General features: G+C 41.9%; 1 long non-coding RNA gene across 1 annotated transcript in view; it reads left to right on the top strand.

The window, feature by feature from the left end:
- Positions 1–20,741, top strand: part of LOC102148667 (uncharacterized) — an 84,870-nt gene extending 64,129 nt beyond the window's left edge. Inside the window, exon 5 of the long non-coding RNA XR_011434063.1 lies at positions 17,319–20,741. This is a non-coding gene — a long non-coding RNA (uncharacterized lncRNA). The remainder of the gene's footprint in view (positions 1–17,318) is intronic.
- The last annotated feature ends 356 nt before the right edge of the window (positions 20,742–21,097 follow it).

The raw sequence follows: 21,097 nt of genomic DNA, 5'->3' as shown, positions 1-21,097 counted from the left end.
GTGGGTTTATTGCCCTGCTGGAACCAGGATGGAAAAAGAGATGGCGTGTGATGTGGCTGTCTGTCACCTCAAACCCAGAGAAAGAACACATTTTCAGCACACATGTGATCCATGCTTAACAGTGGAACTCTGATAATCCTGGCCAGATCGTCACGTGCGCTTGGCCCCGGGCCAGAACAATATGAGCGTCTGAGTCTTCAGATAATAACCGTCTCTTCCTTTCTGAAGTCATCAGCGGATGCTGCTTCATTCAGAAGACCCTCTCAGAGCCTATTTGTTCTTGAAGTCCTTTGTTCTCTCCTACTTTCTGGAATTATCCTCTAATACATTCATATTTCTCCCTTTCCACCTACATTGGAAGGTCAATTGAGAGGCTTTGGCATTCTCCTTGTCCCACTGCCTCTCCCAAACAGTTACCCCATCTTGATTAAATGTCACTTAACAATAGCTCATGGACAGTCACTAAGGGCAAGGCACTTCTAGAGGGTATTGGAAACGCAAAGATACTCTTTACTTTGTCCCCATTCAGCAGAAAGGGAACATCTCAATGGACAGAACTGTACTGGGGTGCAATGAGCAATTACTTGGGGTAAGAAATGAGAAAGGAGGCAGATGGCAGGAGTGGGGTGAGGAGGGAATTTAGACGAGAAGAAATGGATTCTAACAAGCCTTTTCTAATAGTAGTTACTCCTAAGGTGCAACTTGGAAAATTAATTATTTCATTATCTATCTGGTAGGAATAGAGAGCCCACCTGAAGACAACCAAAGGCAAGTTTTCTTTAGATATGGAAGGAAGCTTTCACACTTTTCTTCTCTTTTAAAATGAAGCTCCTGAAGCACATTTGCATCTTGAGAGCTCATGGAGGATCAAATGCTGCTTGGGGATTTCAGGAGCCACAACCGGGAGGACCGGGAGCGGGGTGGTGAGGCAATGAAAGCACTGAGCCTCGCCTCCCAGCCTCCCGTGTGTCCATCCGTAAAGAGGAGAATTTCAAGGAGCCACTGTGAGAAGCAGAAGAACGGAAACCCTTCCAGATTCTGTAGGCATTTCTCCAGTTCTCTGCCATCTCAGGAAGCTGAGAGGCACTCCAGCCCGCCTGGCAGCCTTGCTAGCCTCTTCCCACTCTCCCTCTGGCCCCGGCTCTCCCCAGCCAGCCTCCAGTCTCTGCTTTCTATGCCTGATGATCAGACTTGGACAGTACTGCCCTGCTTTCCTGTTCCTGAGCCACACTCAGAGCCCTGCCTGCCACATGCAGGGGGGTGGCGTGCAGAGCTCCAGCCTGGTCCTGCTTTCTGTTCTGTGCTCTGAGATGCCAAGTCCCACGGACCCACTTCTCCACCCACCCTGAGCCTTCCCATCCAGCCTTCCAGGCTTGGAAAACAGCTTCCTAACATATTCACCAAAGACCAACAAATCATACTCTAAAATGAGAAAGGAGAAAACAAATGGAGTTGTGAATAAATTCACCAGTGATTTATAATTTACAAATGCTTAGAGAAAAATCCCACCCCACTTCCACGAAGGAGATTTGCTCATGAAACAGAAGAAAAGTGTGGTTAATATATTTTTAGTTCTCAATAAAAGAGGATATTTGGAATAAACACACACACAGACACACACACACACACGAACTGAAATAAAACTTTAATTGAAAGCAATAAAAAGTATTATCCCACCTAACACTGTAGAAAATTGAATCATGTGTAGATGACTGGCTTACGGAAATGATTTAGAATGTGAAGGAAATACTTTTTTACAGCTTCCTTGAGGTATAATTTACACACAATAAAATTGCCCATTGCAGGCATGCATTTTGATGGGTTTTGGTAAATGTACACAGTTGCACAACCACAAACAAGTTTTAGAAGACTTATCACCCTGAGACCTTTCTGGTGCCTTTTTGCACTCAATTCTCACCTCCACCTCAGCCCATAGTCTCAGGAAACCACTAATCAACTTTCTGTCATTCTAGTTTTGCCTTTTATAGAAAAGTTTACCAATGGAATAAAAGCGTATAGACTCTTTTGTGTCTGGCTTCTTTCACTTGGCACGATGTTTTTGATATTCATGTGCGCTGTTGTGTATTTCAGTAGTTCATTTGTTTTTATAGTTGTTCCCCTGTATGGATATACCACATTGTGCTTATCCATGGCTAAACATTTGGGTGGTTTGGGAGTTGTTATGAATAATGCTGCTAGGAGCATTCATGTAAAAGTCTTCATATGGACATATGTTTTCATTTTTCTTAGGTAGATACCTAGCAATAAAAATGTTGGTACGTACATTGGTAAGTTGGTACACACATATGGTAAATGTAGGCTTAACTTTTTTTTTAAAGATTTTATTTTTTCCTTTTTCTCCCCAAAGCCCCCCAGTACATAGTTGTATATTCTTCGTTGTGGGTCCTTCTAGTTGTAGCATGTGGGATGCCGCCTCAGCATGGCTTGATGAGCAGTGCCATGTCCGTGCCCAGGATTCGAACCAACGAAACACTGGGCCGCCTGCAGCGGAGCGCACAGACTTAACCACTCGGCCATGGGGCCAGCCCCAATGTAGGCTTAACTTTTAAAGAAAACTGTCAAACTGTTTTCAAAGGGCTGTACCATTTTACATTCTTACCAACAATACGTGAGGGTTCCAGTTTCACCACATCCTCACCAACACTTGGCATTATCAGTCATTTTAATTTTAGCCATTCTAGCGGATGTGTAGTGGCATCTCATTATGGATTTCTCTACTGACCAATGAGGTTAAACATCTTCCTATCTGCCTGTTGGCCATTCAACTATCCTTCTTTTGTAAACGTCTAGTCAAACTTTTGTGCTGATTTTTCCAATCAGATTGTCTTCTTATCATTAAGTTTTAAGAGTTCTTTTTATATTACAGATTAAAAAAATATTCCTTTCTAATCTGTGGGTTGCCTTTTCATTCTTTTTTTTTCTTTTGCTGGGGAAGATTTGCTGTGAGCTAACATCCGCTGCCCACTTCCTTTTTTTGTACGTGAACTACTGCCACAGCATGGCCACTGACAGACGAGTGGTGTAGGTGTGCACCTGGACACTGAACCCAACTCACTCAAGTGGAGCACACGGAACTTAACCACCAGGCCACTGGGTCTGGCTCTGCCTTTTCATTTTTTTAACGGTGTTTTCCAAGAAACAAACATTATTAATTTTTAGGGAGTTCAATTTATCAATTTATTCTTTTATAGCTTGTGCTTCTTATGCCCCCTCTAAGAAATCTTTGCCTAACTCAAAGCCACACAGATATTCTCCTATGTCTTCGTCTGAAACAAATAATCAAAATAAGGAGGCAGATATGGAGAGCTGCTAATATATAAACTACTGTTATGAAAAAAGTAAGTAGAGCAAAAGAAATCAGAAATAATAATGAAAAGTGAATAGAGAAAAACATCACTTAAAAATCTAAAACATTTAACATCTAACTCTAAAACAAATCTAAGAACCAAGGCTCCAGATGGGTGAGGTAGGGTAGAGGTAGGGAAGAGAGAGAGAAAACACACGATGCATGTTTCAAAGACAGTGCAAAAACAAAGAGCATATTGTGGTGAAATGTTTAAACTGGGAAAGGATCTTATCTTTGTAGCCTCAGCCCTTGAATCTAGGCTGACTCACCTACTCTGACATCACCTACCATTGGCTCCTAAAACGAAGGACTAGAACCCTTCCTGGATCCTGCTCACATTCTCCTCTGCTTTCACTTCCTCTCCTGTTCTGAACCCTGAGGCACTGGGCTCCCAGAACCCAGCCTTGGTCCCCGCTTTGTCCTCCAGGCCCTCACATTGTCTCTTCTCAGCAGTTGAATGGTCTACTGGGCCTCAGGGGACTCTAGCCCGGGAAACCAAGACCCCAGTCTGGCCTCAGGACCGACAGTTCCCAGTCCATCATTCCGTGGAGCTGGAGAAGGGAAGGCTTAGAAGGATATTATTTCCAAAGAACCAGAGCCAGCTCAGGCTGAGACTTCTCCTCTCCAGCAGTGGGACATAGGAGATAATGGGGCACCATCTACAGAACTTGGAAGAAAAAAGAGCATTTAATAATTCAGTTGAAGGCAATTGAATAAAAAAATTCAAATATGCATGTTTCCAGAATATAGCTGATCCCAATGTGGTTTCTACAAAAGGTGCTTTTAAATATGCTCAAAATAATTTTTAAAAGGCAGATCGGAGAAGAAATGAATTAATGGGGAGTAGATGAAAAGGGCGAGTAGTAGACTTTAAAACCATCGGAAGATGGAGATATGGTTAGAGATACTAACCAATGATTCAGATAAGGACTGTTCTAGAAACGCTAAAAATAGTGTTAGCAATAGAGCACGAAATTATGAGTGCCTTGAAGGATAATAGTCAGGAAATAAGTGAAACCACAAAGATGGGCTGAAACTAACTAGATGTAAAGCTCTGAGCTAGGCGTGATCAGAAACACAAGGACATGCATCGGTTCTGTTCTCGGGGAGCCTATGACGCAGCTGGAAAGACAAGGCTTACTGTCCTGCAAGGCTTAGGCGATGACGAGGGAGCCACTGGTAGCAGGGTCTGTGCTGCCCAGGAGCCCATCTCGGGGACTAGACTAGAGCTTAGGAAGTTTAAATAAAGTGGGTCAGGTTCTGCAGAAGATATTTTTGGACGGCCACAGAGCATCTGTGTTTATCTGTGGCCATAACGAAGCTAGAGTCTAGAAGGCAGGAAGCCAGAGGGAAAGCGGCTTCCCAGGGTTGGCTCAGGCAGGCATCTACCCAGGAGGTTGGTGGCTCTCCAATAACTTCACAGTCCAGCCAAGCTCAGAGATGGCCATTATCATCACTTGGTGGGCGTTATTCTTTCTGGGGGCAGGCGTCGGACCTGCAGTCCTGATATTGCTTCTTGTACCCCTCTAGGAAGTGGCTACAGATAGTGGGAGAGCGAGGAAACCAGTGCTGAAGGAGGACACCGCCCAGTTGCACCATTCAGATCAGCCTTTGAAATGCGTGTCGCACACCTACCATGTCTGTGAACAAGAGACTTCACGGTGCCTCCTCAGAATAGCTGCTAGTTTTGTGGGAGATGCAGACATACAGACATATGATTTCTGTACAACGGGGTGAGTGATGAGTGCAACAGCAGAGTATGCACAGTACCCTGAATGCAGAAAGAGGGACACTCAGCCTGAGTACCAGGGCCTGTCAGGAAAGTGTTGCTGGAGGAATAATACTTGAAGGATTATAGGAATTGGCCACACATAGGTAAGGGCGAGAAGGGAAGGACATTCAAGAGAGAGAGAGGAAAAGCAGCGAGGCCTGAAAGGGGTAATGTGTGCAGAGACCTGTGTGCAGATCGGTAATGCTAGCCCAGGGCATATGAGGCAAAGGATAAAGAGGGACATCTCCAAGTTTCATACATCTCTATCTTATACCAAGAGCCTGGACCACAGCCTATAGGGGCTAAGGAACCAGTGAGGGAAATTAGGCAGGAGAATGATATTGTCAGCCCGGTGTTTTGGATAGCTCACTCTGGCGGCTGGTGGAGAACAGAACCTGACCAGAGACAGGGAGGTTGGCTGGGAAACCATTGCTTTACCCACAGTGGGAGACAATCGGGCTTGGCTGGAGGTCAGCAGTAGAAGAGAAGGATGGAAGTGGACAGACTGGAGAATGTCTAGGAGGTACAATCTGTGGTGGGTGAGGGAGAGTGAGCTGCCCGGCCTTTCTCCCAGGACTCTGGGCCCCTGAGTGGATCTTGGTACAGTTGACATGTAATATGGGAGCAGAAGCAGATATGAGGCAGGGACAGATCAGCTGAGAACACAGGGAGACTTTTCTCTCTTAAAAGAAATAAGCTTTCACTATAACAAAAGCGCTGTATGTACATTGTAGAAAATTAGAAAATGCAAAGAAGCCCCAAATAAGCCAATTAAAAGACCCCATTCCATCACCCATTGATTATCACTATTAAATTCTTAGTGTGTGACCTTCCTAATCTTTCTTCTAGGAGATCGTACTGTCTGAGTTGGCTCATTAGTTGATTTTTTCAGTTAACAATCTCTAACTTTTCGTGTCTGTGAGTTTCTTCCCATCTAACATCCTGTTTGTATTACAATTTTCCCAATTGTCCTCAAAAAGGCCTTTATATCTAGTTTGTCCAAACCAGGTTCCAACCCCAAACCATGAAATGCACCTGATGGTTACATATGGTAGCTGTTATTTCATAGAGCACAATTTCTTTCTTCATAGTACTGTCTCCTTAAAGAGACAAGGCCAGTTGAACGGCAGAATTTCGCACCTTCTGGATCTATCTGGTAATTCCTAGAGGGGGTGTCATTTAGCTTATTCCTCCATCCTGCAGGAAGGCTCTTCCATAGTCACTAGTGAAGAAAAAGCAAGGAATAAGCATAGAAAATGACAAGTTGAAATGAGGTGTGCTAAGGTATGAATGTGTTCCCTCAAATTCATATGATGAAACCTAACCCCCACGGTGACAGTCTTAGAAGATGGGGCCTTTGGGAGGTGACAAGGTTCCTATAATGGGATTACAGCCCTTATAAAAGAGGCCTAAGAGAGCTCCCTTTTGCCCCATCCACCACGAGAGGACATGAGGAGAAGCTTGCCACCTGGAAGAGGGCCTCACCTGACCATGTTGGCACCCTGACCTCAGGCTTCCAGCCTCCAGAACTGTGAGAAATAAATGTCTGTTGCTTATGAGCCACCCAGGTTGTGGTTTTTGTTTTAGTAGCCTGAACTAACTAAGACAAGGTGTAAAGCCAGCAAGTGCAATAGAATTTCAACAAAGGAGACATGATATTTAAGCAGACTCTTGAGTACGGGTAGAACCATGTGGAGAAGCCCACTAGTGAGATGGTGCCGTGAGTAAGAGCCCAGACAAGGGAAAATAGAAGACTCTGGCCTAATGACTCCAGTTAATTCTATTTTTTCAGAGAATGCTGGTATTGCTTACTGTGAACGGCACAAGCTGTTGTGGTTCATGACGGCTGTGAGATGTAATTGGAAACATTATTGCCAGGAGTGTTTAAAAAGGATAGCTTCTTTCAGATTGTACTACCGAAGACCTTTCCATCCATTTTACCATCTCAAAGAGTTAAAAAAAATTAAATTTATTCAGAGTGTGCCTTTGATACAAAAATGTATTACTATACTTTCACCTTCTGATTGGGTTTTATTTGGGTCACTTAAAGATGTACTCTGGCCTATAAGTTCAAGGCTGATATAAACCTTCAGAATGTGTGGTATACATGACTGCCCACCTGAACATTTTCTTCTCTGATAAAATTAGAAAGCTTGTCAGACATCGGAGGGGGTATTTTCAGTTAGAGGTTAATTGCATTGAAAATAACGTACATCCGTGCCTCTGAAAATAAATTATATCAAATGGCTGCTTAAATTTACCTTAGTAATTGATACCTCCTCTTAAGATTTGATTATTGAAGTGAACAGAAGCTTACTTCCGCTTTGCTAACCTAAACTGTCATTGTAATCCTAACAAGAGGATTTTAGATGCTGTCTTAAAATGCGGAGAGATCTGTTTGTCCCTCAGTCTCCTTGCTAATTGGGTATCGCTTAGATTCTAAGCCTTGGCATCGTCTTTGCTTGTTCCCTTTCCTTTGTTTCACAGAGAACACTGGTCCTGAAGTCCCATGGTTTCTTCACCTTAAATGCCACTTGCTGTCATGCCTTTTCTTTTTAGTTCTTAATATGAACACTTATTTCCAGATGCCCATCACCCGGGCTATTGTCCTAATAAATTGACTCCCATTTCTGGTTCTTCATCTGCATACTTCCTACCATATAAATTATTCTGAAACTCAAATAGTATATCACTGCCCTGCTTAAACACAGGTACACAGACACAGACACACACCCTCCAAAGGTTATAAGACAAAATCCAAACTCCATTTTCCCCACAAGGAAACTTCTGATCCAGCTTGGCTTGTCTCCGTGTTGTCTCTTGAATATGCCCCACATTCATTCCCAGTTCCAGCCCTTTGCCTCTGCTATTTTCCTGCCTTGGGCGATCTTCCTTCTCATACCATTTCTAAATCCAGATTGTATGTAAAAGTTTATCTTGGGCCCATAGAGCTTTTCTCAGCGGCTTTAAGCTACAGTAATCTCCATCTCCTATGAAATTACGTAATTCAATTTATGCATATCACTCATTTTGACTTTATATTATTCTTGGCCTTTTACAGTTACTTAACTATTTTCATATGCATGTTATGTATAAGTCTAGGACTTTTGAAACGTTCTTGGTCACAACTATGCAAAGCTAACGTTAGGAAATCATGGCAAAGTCATGAGATGAGATAGCAGGGAGCATTCATTGCTATTTTTTAATCTGCTTTGGCCTTTTTTTCTAAGCTTGGAGAGCTGACTTAAAAAGGTGGGGGATGAGCAGGAAGAAATCACATAAGCTTTGCCTTCATAGCTGTTTTGTTTTATTTATTCAGGTTTTATTTAGGAGGAGGAGTGAGGAAAACTTACCTCCTTGAATCATGGTGCATCAGAGAATTCCGTGGAGGCCAGGTCGTAACGTGGAGGCAAGACCTCTGTCTAAAGCAGGGTTTATAACCTTGTCTGCACATTAGAATCACCTGGAGAGCTTTTAACTCATCTCTGCCTGGGTCTCAGACCAAAATTCTGATTTCATTGGTCGGGGTGCTGCATGGATACCTGGAGCTTTTAAAGCCTCCAGGTGATTCTAGTGTGCAGCCACGTTTGAAAACACTGAGCTGGAGTGAGACCTCCAGCGCAGAGCACTGCCCGTTCCGAAGGAAGGCCAGCCACCGAGGCCGTCTTTCCAATGAGCTGGGAGACAGAATATTATGAACAAAAACCCAAGTGTGGCCTTTCCTGGGAGAAATGAAAACTACATTCTTAAGGGAGTGATTGAAAGCTAAATTGTAAAAGGCATCCATCAACTGAACAGGAAAGAAACTACATAGTCAGTAGTTAAAAATAAGAAAAAAACAAAGGAGGTTAATGATTTGTTAGTAAGCATTCTCAGATAACAGTGACATAGATTGAGAAAACCTGCAAACTTCTATCAAGGTGTTGTTACTGAGCAAGGGCTTGCTGCCTGACATGCATAGAAGCCAATACTATGGCACCGACTTTTTTTTTTTTTTTTGCTGAGGAAGATTGGCCCTGAGCTAATATCTCTTTGCTTGACGAGGATTATCACTGGGCTAACATCTGTGCCAATCTTCCTCTATTTTGTATGTGGGACGCTACCACAGCATGGCTTGATGAGTGGTGCATGGGTCTGTGCCTGGGATCTGAATCTGTGAACCCTGGGCAACTGAAGCAGAGCACACGAACTTAACCACTATACCACCAGGCCAGCCCCTGGCACTGGCTTTTGAGAAAAGAAAAAGCTTTACTTCTAGGTCTACCAGCAAGGAGACAGGAGGCAAAGCTCTTACCTCTGCCTCCCAAATCCTAGGATGGGGGCAAAATTTAAGGAGTTAGGGGCCACGCTGCAGCTGGGCCCATATAAGCTGATTGACTAGTCTTGAATCAGTCTATAAATGGTAACCAAGCTGCTTGTGTGGCTGGAAGCCATGTTTTTCTTATTGAAGGCCTGAGTCATCCTGGGGCTTTGGGTTCCCGCCTGGCACATGTGAAGTGCTATCTCTGATGCTGAGCAAGGTTTAAGGAAGTGAAACTGGTTTAAGTTGGTCAACGTTTTATGTGCTGTTTCTGTGTTATATTAGTTTGTCCTTTGCCTTAAAATATATACTATATTATTATAAATAGAAATCAGAGGTCAAAAATTTTAACGTTAATAACAGTTATATTAGCGGTTCTCAAATATTTTCATGTGGCAGAGTATCTAGAAGTCACGATGCTTTTTATGGAATACCATGAAATATCGATAGAGTGAATATGTAGGAACTAAATAGATACTTTTGTGTTAAATCAAATACTATCTCTTATAGACAAATAGTGACTATATACAATTTCTAGCGAGTCAAAGATTTAAGAAAACAAACAACTGTAGAAAAAAGATAAAACACTAGCCATTAACCTAAATTTCTCTTTGAGTTGTGTAAGAGTCATCATTGTTTAATTTTTAAGGAGCAGGATATCTTTGTTCCGCACAAGAAAATCAATATTCTTTGAGAGCATGGTTTGAGAATGACTTCCTTTTACCAGGGAACAAAATGCATTAATAAGTTCTGTGTTCTCGCATTTCTCATGATTCACACAAGGTCAGAGCCTCAACCCTGGGTTTGTTGATCGAGGAAAAATCACTACAATTTAAACAGCAGATATCTATTTGGGCAATTAGAATTGCAATTCAGGCAACACAGATTCAGGTAGAAACCCAAACCACGTTCTGATTACAGGGTTTTCATGGGAAAAGGGGAGGATGAGGTGAGTGGCATTAAAGAAAAGTTCGTTGGTGCTAGATGAGGCAAGGCCAGGGTTTACTTCATAGATTGCCTTGGGATCCTGTCATGAAGCCAAAGGCTAGACTTGTACTTTGTTGATTGGTTATCGATTGGGTCATCAGCAAAGACCAGTTTTATCAGTCCTTACAAACAGGATATTCTTGTCCTTACTGACTTCTTGGTATGTTGGTCGTTTGGTCCAGTTTGGAAGATAAAGATGACACGCAAGGAAATTCCTCTCAAATGGCTGTTCTGGTTCTGTTTTAATAATATGGAGCCACTCATGTCATCTTTCACAGCTTGTGTGCCACAAGCAGGCTGGAAACGAGATAGCTGACTGTGGGACTTGCCTTCCAGCCCAAACACGTTAAGCAGTGCAGAGTATTAAGTGAGAATTTCACAAATAAAGAAAGAACCTCTGTTAAACGATGTCCTTTAAAACTGACTACAATCTCATTTCAGATGAGGCCTCTCTTATAAAATGTCTACGTCTTGTTATACATTTCTTGAACCAGGGCAAGAGGAAAAATCCTTTGGCTTTATGGGAATCCATTTTCGATGAAGTATTTCTTTTAAAACAAAAATATATCCTCTTGTTTAAACTGTCCAGTTACTTTTGCTTTCTGTCATCTGAGCTGTGTTTTTTTTTTCAAAAAAATCTAAAATTTCCCCAAAATGAAACTGAAATTAAAAAAACCCTGTAGATCAGACATAAAGCAAAATTTTAAGATATCTTATTATAAATATACCAAGAAAAAGATACTACCCAGGTAGATTTTTAAAATGTGACACATGGATACTTTTCTGCATAAACGACTATCGTGATCTCTGTTCTAGTCTCTGAAAAGAAGCAATTTTTTTTTTTGATAAAAGTCCATCTCCATTAGCAAAGTAAAATTCTTATAATCTTTAACTATCCACGGAAACCATGTACAAACTTTGGAATGGGCTGGTCTTCAATCTAATTGGAGGGAAAAATCTGCTCCATCATGCTGTGTCTCCTTTGTCAATATTCAAGTGCAGTCAAAACACCAATTAAACTAAAAGCAATAAACAAATTTCGTGTGCATATTTGCTAGAGTTCTCAAATCTTTTGCATGTTTAACGGCTCTGCCTCTGATCTTTGTGTATCTGACCCTTAATTCTGGTTAGTTTTAAGCTCCTCAAATTTATAGCAGAGAAAATAATGTTTCCGAGGTGCTGATGTATTATGTATCGTGCTTATTAGCTGAGTTACAGAATGTCTTCTTAGACAAATTGTAAATTTTTGCAGGTGATATATAGGAACAAATGCCAATTTTTTTTCTGATAAATTTACAAGGTCCATTAGTAATTTATCTAGCATTCTAAGAGAATAATGTGTTCTTTGTGAATTTTCCAGATAGCTCAAACTTATCATTAAGCATCCAACGATAACAATGAAAACAAAACAAAAAGGGTTTAAAAATGAGAATCTCTTGAATGTGTGAGGCCATGTAGTTTAACCTTTCCTTAGTATCTCAGGGTCCTTATTATGAATATCAGGTAAGGTGGAATGCTGATATAAAATGGTGTCTTCAGAGACCAAGGAGGCACGTACAACCATGGATATGACACTAAATGGCCCCAGGCTGTTCTGTCCTGATAGCTGAGTTCACCTGTTTTTTTCCTATAAGCTTCTACTTCTAATTGGTCACCCTAACTCTTCCTTGTCAGATAGTTCAAGAGTTTATCTTTCTCTCTGCTCACTTCCAGGTTCCTTACTGTGCTCTATTTCCTCCACGAGGAGACCTTATGGTTCCTTCTCCTGTGCTGTTTTTACTCACAACAATTCTGACGCCAAACATGAGGGTTTCCCCCACACTGGTTAATTCTCCAACTATCTGCACACAAACTGAGTGTCCTACAATTCGATTCAATTTTGACATGAACTACCCAGAGTCAGCACAGACCCCACAGGTTAAGGGCTCAGTCCCACAAGACTGTCCCTACTTCAGATGCCAGTTGCAGGTCCATGTTGTTACCTCTAATTCTGACTAATTGACTATCTATTGGGGTTCTCATGGCCCGCTCCTCAGGTTCAATAATTTGCTAGAATGGCTCATAGAACTCAGGAAAGTACCTTACTTACACTTACTGGGTCATTGTAAAGGATACAACTCAAGAACAGCCACCTGGAAATGGTGCATAGGGCAAGGTATGGGGGAGGGGAGTGGAGCTTCCCTGCCTTCTCTAGGTATGTCACCCTTCCAGCATCTGGATGTGCCCACCAACTTGGAAGCTCTCCATTATGCAGGGGTTTTTATGGAGGTTCCATTCAGTAGGCGTGGTTGATTAAGTCGCTGGCCAGTGGTGACTGAACTCAATCTCCAGCCCCTCTCCCCTCCAGATGTCTGGGGGTGAGGCTAAAACTCCCAACCTTCCAATCACAGGGTTGTTTATCTGGCAACCAGCCCCCATCCTGAAGCTATCTATGGGCACCAAGAGTCACCTCACTGGCATAAACTCAGGTATGATTGAAAGAGGCTCATTGTGAATAACAAAAGATGCTCCTGTCACCCCTATCACTCAGGAAATTCTCAGAGTTTTAGAAACTGTGTCAGGAACCAGGGACAAAAACAAATATTTATTTTTTATTGTCACACTTCTGCCTCGAATCTCTTCTGTTGGGAGAAATAAGTCAACTATAATACTTATCAGAAATAGGTGCTTCAATGAACTCATTGACCTTTGAAAGAAGAGGAGAGATGGAGGGCAAACACATCTTGTGGAGTCCACACCGTGTGGAACCTACTGTTAACATGTAAACAAGCTCAACAGGAACAGAGCCAATGAATATAGACCTTCCAACGTGGAAATACTCCAGAGGCCTCAGACGTGTCTACTACCGTCTTTCTCTCTCAACTGGCTACAAATTCCTTCCAGGAGATTCTACTCTGAGGTAGATATTCAAGGTAGGGCAGCAGCTCCAAAAGCAAAGAGGTAGAGGCATTCATAAGAAACTGTCACTATCTTTCAAAAGACAACGCCATGTTGTCCCCAAGGTCCAGGCTGGTGGGAGAATAGCCTTTGAGGAGGAACATTGAACCAGAATTCCAGATCCAGTTTCCTTCCCCAGGCCCTGCCACACCGATCTCAGAGAGAAGGATCCTTTCTCACTCTCTCCAAGCTCGGGAAGAACCTGGGGACTTGATTTCTCCAACACAGCTAAGACATCGCAGGAGTACGCACGGGACTTGACTAATAGATGGGGCAGTCCGCCTGCCTCACTGGACTTGGGACCTCTTGAAGCAGGGACCATTTGTTAGGGGCTTTGTGTCTCAAGCACAGAGTGATAGGTGGTCCGCTGTCATCAAATGCTTCCTGAGGAAGGAGCTGCAGGGGATCCTTTCAGAAATCTCTTCTTTTTTGTCCAATTAAGCTCTGATTTCCAGACGTTGACACCAGGTGAGGCTCTGTAGGGAAACCATTAATCGGATACATTTAGCTTCAGTGCATCAATTTCAACTTTAAAATGGTCAATTAAAACCAGAAACTGTTTGATGTTCACGAGATGGAAGGTAATATGATAAGGGTCGGAACGAGTATTTCAAAGTATACACATTTGTCTCTAACTGCAAAGGTCATAACTTTTGTTTTAACACAATAAGGACTATATTGTAGTCCTTTATAGATGCTTAATATCATTTTAATCAGTAGATCAAAATGAGAAATAGCTTGAAGGATCTTTGCTTCATTTAATTCTACTAATTGTTCTGTAATAATACACCTCACGCTGTATCACCTGAGAGTTAAATTTCATTAGGTTTGAGGACAAATCGATCCCTCGCAGAATTTTATGTTTAAAGAGGTTATCACTTAATTCATCTTTTTTAGCTGAATGATAAATCTTTAATACTTTTCTTTATAGTGAGCCTAACCTCCCTCCAATTAGGAGACAATTTTAGTCTGACACTTGAGAAGAGAGGTTTCAATTCCTGGCTGATGTGGATATACAGAAAGTACTTAGACAAACTAGTGGGGAAAAAAAGGGTTCATTCATTGTTTGCTGCAAAGCATAAGATGTTTAAACAGATGGTGATCACAATCATAAATCCTGGTGAAAGGGAATTTCCTTTTCATAAATTCCTTGCAGCTCCCTCCTGATTATAATAAGCTCATGCCTCAGATCATCAGATTTTCATCACAGAACATATACGTACTTCAGCACCTGCAACCCTATGGAGGTGACCCCACTTCTTACTGTCTCGTGGAGGGTTCAAGGCATTCTGTAGATGCCTTCCAGCCTCTCCCGCCTCCCCGCTCAACACCTTTTAATCGACGAAGTCCCCTCCTCTTTCTGCAGCCATTCTGTTACTTACAGAATGGAGACAACGCCAATAAAAATGTACTTTAAACAAAAAGTAAATTCAGCTCTGCCTTAATTATTTACTCATTTTTGGCAAAAAGAAAAGATTTTTTTCCTTTTATCTCTTTTCTTTTGATGGAAGATACAGCCTTATTTATTTATTTTCAGCTTTGTCGGAGATAATTGACAAATAAAATGGTAAGAGATGTAAAGTGTACGACATGATAAGCTGATAGGCCTTGTGAAAGGATTCCCCCCATCCAGCTAACGAGCACATCCCTTCCTTTTGTCCATAAAGACGTTTCCCTGATGCTCCCTCTGATCTCAGTTCTTTGTCTTCTCCTTTGTCCCAGCCTTTGAGTTACAAGTTCCTATTGAGTATTACATTTTGTCAAAGAAGAGAGTCCAAGACTTCAATGTAAGATGGTTCTAACTCTCTCTATAAATACATTTAGATAAAAAGAAACTCGATCTGGGGCCGGCCAGTTGGCGCAGCAGTTAAGTTCACACGCTCCAATTCATTGGCCCTGGGTTCACCAGTTCGGATCCCGGGTGTGGACATGGCACCACTTGGCAAGCCATGCTGTGGCAGGCTTCCCACGTATAAAGTAGAGGAAGATGGGCACAGATGTTAGCTCAGGGCCAGACTTCCTCAGCAAAAAGAGGAGGATTGGCAGCAGATGTTAGCTTAGGGCTAATTTTCCTCAAAAAAAAAAAAGAAAAAAAAAAGAAACTAGATCTCCTAAATATGTAGGTTGGTAGATAGAGTTAACTAGCTATTCAATAGTTTTAAAGAACAGTCCACTTCTTCTGTAAATCCAAGGCTGTCAGATTTGTACACTTAGAAAGTTTGTAAAATCCTCCTTAGAGTAAGTAGGTGGTGGAGAATGTGGAATTTGGAAGCTCGTCGTAGAACGAGCCTTTTGTGATTTTAGCATAGATGGATGACCTGTAATAAACAGCTTCCATTTCACGTGCCTTTCCACATGCTAGGCACAAAGCACTTTCCATGAGTTATTTCCTTTAATTTCCATAACAATCCTACAAAGAAAGTACAATTATCATCCACATTTTATTGGTAAGCAAACTGAACCTGAAATAGGTTAAGTACTTTACCTGCCCAGGGTCACATAGCTACAAAGATCCAGAGGCAGGACTCGATTCGGATCTGAGTGAATTCAAGGCTTGTGCTTGGTCCCATTAGATCATATTGCTGATGTGGTGTGATCTGATTCATCTCATCTCTCACTATATCTCAGATCCCTGAAATTCCACTACTTGAGATTTATTCCTGCATGTTAAGGCAGAGTCCCTAGTTAAAATACTAATACTCTGGGTGGTCAACACAGTAAGCTATTTGAGTCATTAATACTTGCATGTGAGTTATTGTATTAGATTCTTGAGGCCGGCCTGGTGGTGCAGTGGTTAAGTTTGCCCGCTCCACTTCAGAGGCCCTGGGGTTCACAGGTTCGGATCCCAGGCATGGACCTAGCACCCCCTATCAAGCCACGCTGTGGCGATGTCCCACATGAAATAGAGGAAGATTGGCACAGATGTTAGCTCAGCGACAATCTCTCTCAAGCACAAAGAGGAAGATTGGCAACAGATGTTAACCTCAGGGCCAATCTTCCTCACACAACAAAAAAAGATGGTTTCTACTATGATCACTTGAGCTAAAAATAGCTAGGAACTAATGAAAGACAAACCTTTCTCCACTAGATTAAGGTAGCTGTATCCTCCTTTTAGCTTATGGGGGTTGGTGACAAACAACAGGGGTTTCATATCTGACTAGTTCTTGCATTAGATGACATTTCTGCAATAAAATTTCCTGTGTAGCTCATCAGAGCTATTTGAATGAAATACTTTGAAGTGTGTTTTTATCAAGTCAATAAGGAAGCCTTAATCTGAAGACTGACCAACAAACCAAACCAAACCCTCTCGATTTTAGTTCTGGTCTCAGGAAAGTGGGACTTTAAAGGTAACTCAGCTTGTCGAGAGAAACCAGCCATGGTGTAGACTAATGTTGCTGACTTCCAATCTGTTTCCAATTGGGATTCATGGCTCCTGCTTGTTCTTCTGGGGGCAGAGTTCCAGTGAGATCGCAGATGCTTTCCCAGGACAATTTGCTGACTTGAAGTCGTTGGAAGGCTAAGAGATTTCACATGTTATTTAAAAACAGCCCTTGAAGGTGCTCCTACCAAGGATTTCGTTAGAAGGTACACCACCAAGTGACGGATGGAAACTGAAATGAATTCAGTGAAACCGAACTGGCAATATTTGCTTTCCTTACTGAGTCATGAGACAGTGACCTCAGCTTGCAGTGTTCACAAGCCCACGCAGGCCCTGTCTGTGCCACTTGCCTTTTCTCCCCTGCTCCTTCACCTCCTTCATCAGGCCCCATCTCTCAAGCCACAGGTGGGGGCAAGAGACTAAAGGTGAGTGATTGATACCGCCTCACCCTACCTAGCTCCAGACAGGTTAAGATTGTGTCTATTTAATGACCATAGCAATCAGGCTGTATTACTTAGATCAACATACATTTTTCCACCCTGTTTTAATTAAACAACTTTTTTTTTTTTTTTTTTAGTTCAAGGAATCTGACCAAGAAGCTGAACGTTTCCGAGAGGTATCCTGAACTGGTCTGACCACTCCTAGGCACTAAAATCCTGACTGAAACATTCAGCTGTGGTCCACCCAGGCCAGATTGTTATCAATAACAATGCCTTCAAAGGGTGTCATTTGCCCTGGGACATTGGAAGACAACAAAAGAATTAAGCGAAACGGACAGAAGCCCAACACTCAATGCCTTTGAACATTTGAATTGTACAACTAATTTCTCTTGCTCTGATTCTAGGCTTATGAAACAAAGCGCTCACAAATTGATTTCCCTCATGCTCACATTTAGGGAGTAGAGACTGGGCTGAGGTGTGGAGAGGGGAAAGCCAGTGTCTGTTTTGCGGGTACACTGTATCTTTCATTGTAAATGAACCAGCTGGCCTGCTGGTTTGTTAACTCCATCTCTTGTGACGCTGTCAGGCTGAGTCAGCCCCCGGGGCCCAGTCAACCCTGGACAGGGACAAGAATGAGTTTGTGAGTGTGCAAGTTGGTGGACTGTGTCCTGGACAATGGTGAATTGGAAGGAGTGTCACTTGGGTGGTTAACCAGCTGTCCTTCCCCCAGGGGATTCCCAGAGGTGACGATAACCTCTGTTGAAAGCTTTTACATCCATATCTCAGATCTCAGAACGAGCATTGTGTGTCCTCTCTGGTTCATGTCAGCAAGAGCCTGTGACTCAGTCAGGTATTTGGGTAAGAGGACAATCATGCAAACTCTCTGTAAAGATATATTCAGACAAAAAGGGAAAAATTTCTGACTCAAATTACACTGCATGATCGGCGTCATTGTCTCAGGTAAACACAACCGTAATGGCTGAGTCTGAATATTGTTCCACTTATAAAATGAAAAGGATAATTATTACCTAAGTTACTCATTATATCAAAATTATTGTTAATAATCCCAGGGAGAAAATTGCCACCTAAAAACAAGGTAAGAGAGCATGATTCCCTCAGATTCAACAAACACTTTTTTGAGCACATACGAGACGTTCAGGTACTCCACCAGGTGCTTCTGTCTGTTATTTCACTTAATTCTAAAAACAACCCAGTGAAATGGACATCCTCTACATTTCCCCAGTGAAGAAACTAAGGGTGTTTTCTTGATTTGGGGTGGTTTAGTAACTTGATTAAAGTCAGGGGGAGAAGATGTCAGAACCAAATTTTAAACCCACATCCTCTGCCTTCAGATCTGGATCTCGCAAATACATACCGTGCTGTCTTTTGAGTTTCTTTTTCTCGGAGTTAGGAACAAAGTTTGAAAATAAGATGTCTGTTAACAATGGGAAATCCTCTAACTAGCAATTATTAAATGCTGGCTATTCTGTGACTTTTTTCCCCCTGTGTCTCCCTTAGGACATTTATGAAATGTCAGAATCATTAGAGAGAGAAAATTCCATCAAGTCAATTAAAGTAAGATGGTAGATGCTTTACTTTGAAAGAAAAGTAGATACTCCTCAGCAGGTAAAGCTTCACTTGCTCTTGGTTGCAACTGTGAATCAAAACTAAACTTTTGATCCTAGACTTCTAATTCTGCCCAGAAGTCCACTGCTGGCTAATTGGATTGATTTAATTTCCTTCAATTAAGATGTTTACTGAGCAACTATGACATGATAGACACTCCGTTAATGAAAAGGCATGACAAACAAGTAAATAGGCAGCTACAATATGGTGTAAGAAATACCACTGAATTCCAATGCCGTTGAGGTGAAACCAGAGAAATAACAGTCTGGCTTTGTGAAGATTTGCTGGCCATTCCCGTTGTTGGCAAACCCTTGAGCCAGAAAAACCATTCTAGTAGGTAAAACAGGTGTTTGTCTCCAGGTGTTAGCATTATTTTGTTTCTCTATGATTATTGATACTTTTTAGATTTTCTAAAGTGAGCATATATATTGCTCTGACAATCTGAAAAGAAATGATGAAATAACTGGAAAAAACAAAACAAAACCGAACACAATTATCCTTACCTTTGCCACACCATCATTACTGAAGTCTGACTTTGCCCTGGCCCTTATCATTGGGTCAAATTGTGTCGCCCAAGCTCTGTGGGCGAATGGAAGCAGGGCAGCTGCAACAACAGGTTACAACCAGCAGGTAAAGATGAGATGTCAGAACTCAACCTGTGATCCTTTTTCCTTGTTTTCTTTTTCTTTTTCTTTTTCTTTTTGTGGAGGATGGGTTTAGAGAACTGATGCCTAATTATGATTGGGTCTCCAGAATGATAGTGATCTCAACCATTAAATTACATTGATTGTGTGCCCTCGTGAAGACTTGAGAGCTAATTTCTTTTCAGCCAGAATTCGTTGATTCAGTGGCTATGACTATAGATAGATGTGAACTCTGCGTATGATCTTTTCTCCCTCCAGAGCATGTCTTTTCCCCCATTGGTCTAATCAACTGCATAACTGAAGGGGAAAAGAGGTCACACCCCACTTCCATCCTCTTTTTCTTTTTGAAGAAGATTAGCTAACATCTGCTGCCAATCCTCCTCCTTTTGCTGAGGAAGACTGGCCCTGAGCTAACATCTGAGCCCATCTTCCTCTACTTCATATGTGGGACACCTGCCACAGCCTGGCTTGATAAGTGGAGTGTATGTCTACACCTGGGACCTGAACCAGGGAACCCTGGGCCACCCAAGTGGAGCGCTCAAACTTAACCACTACACCGTTGGGTGGCCCCACTTCCATCCTCTTGATGAAGAGTAGAAGATAAGACAAGGAGAATTAGAAAGCAGTGTGAAGCCAAGTGGTGTTTGATCTGCTATCAAGCCACAAAGAGTTTCAAAACAGGCCACTTTGTCACCCCTCAGAGACTGAGGGATCTTGGCGTTCCTGGATGTGTCGAAAGACAAACCATAAACAGGCAGTGCAGAGAGAGACTAAATAAATATATGCTTCAGCAGCATAGATTTTAGCTCTTAAGGGAAAGGACCTATTTCATGTGATTCTAATTTTCTGGAAAGCGCCACCTATGTACATCTCAAGAATGGTCCAAATAGCCTGGAATAATTTGTTGATCCTGCTTATGTTATCTATTTTTGCATTTCCCCATGAGAAGCTGTAAAGGATTTGTTTACGCTGGTGTAGCTGCCTGCTTTGCCTGTGGCTATTACCATTGTATACATCCCTTTGACTCTGTGAAAACAATTGAAAAGCATTATAGTGTATTATTGCTGAAAGGACAATGCAATGATTGTTTCCAAAAGGCATCTTGCCTTTTAGGATGCAGATGATTTGTGAGAGCCTAGGCTGAAAGAGCCCTTATTTTTCTGTTCACTGTCTCTGGCAAAATGACGTGCTGAAAACAGAATAAATACGTTCTGATAGTTCTAGTGTCTTCTATAAAAACAGAAGCTTCGTTGATTTTTTAAATGAAAAACTAAAATGTATTTCACAGTCTATTTGGTGGTGTTTCATTAATATTTTCTGTTTATTCATTTTTATACACACACACAAACTTACGTGAACACCGCTTTGCCTGCACCCATAGAAAACAGCTCAGGCCCAGAAATAAAGTATTTTTAAAGGAAGTTGAGCAAATGTTTGTATGTGTGCCACAAACTTATCTGAATATTCCTCTTAATTTGTCCTGAACTTTGACCGGTTCAAAGATTATATTGGAAAGATTATAGTGAGTTTTCTTCTTCTTGTTTGCTTTGCTTTTCTTTTTTGGCTCCACTGGAAGAACTTATTGTAGGAAAAGACAAAGGGAAAGAGGGGCAGTATGTTGACTGTCCTCGTGAAGCAAAATGAGT

The sequence above is a fragment of the Equus caballus genome, chromosome 29 (genome assembly GCF_041296265.1).
Source record: "Equus caballus isolate H_3958 breed thoroughbred chromosome 29, TB-T2T, whole genome shotgun sequence".
Classification (NCBI taxonomy): domain Eukaryota; kingdom Metazoa; phylum Chordata; class Mammalia; order Perissodactyla; family Equidae; genus Equus; species Equus caballus.
This window is presented reverse-complemented; position numbering and strand designations above follow the sequence as displayed.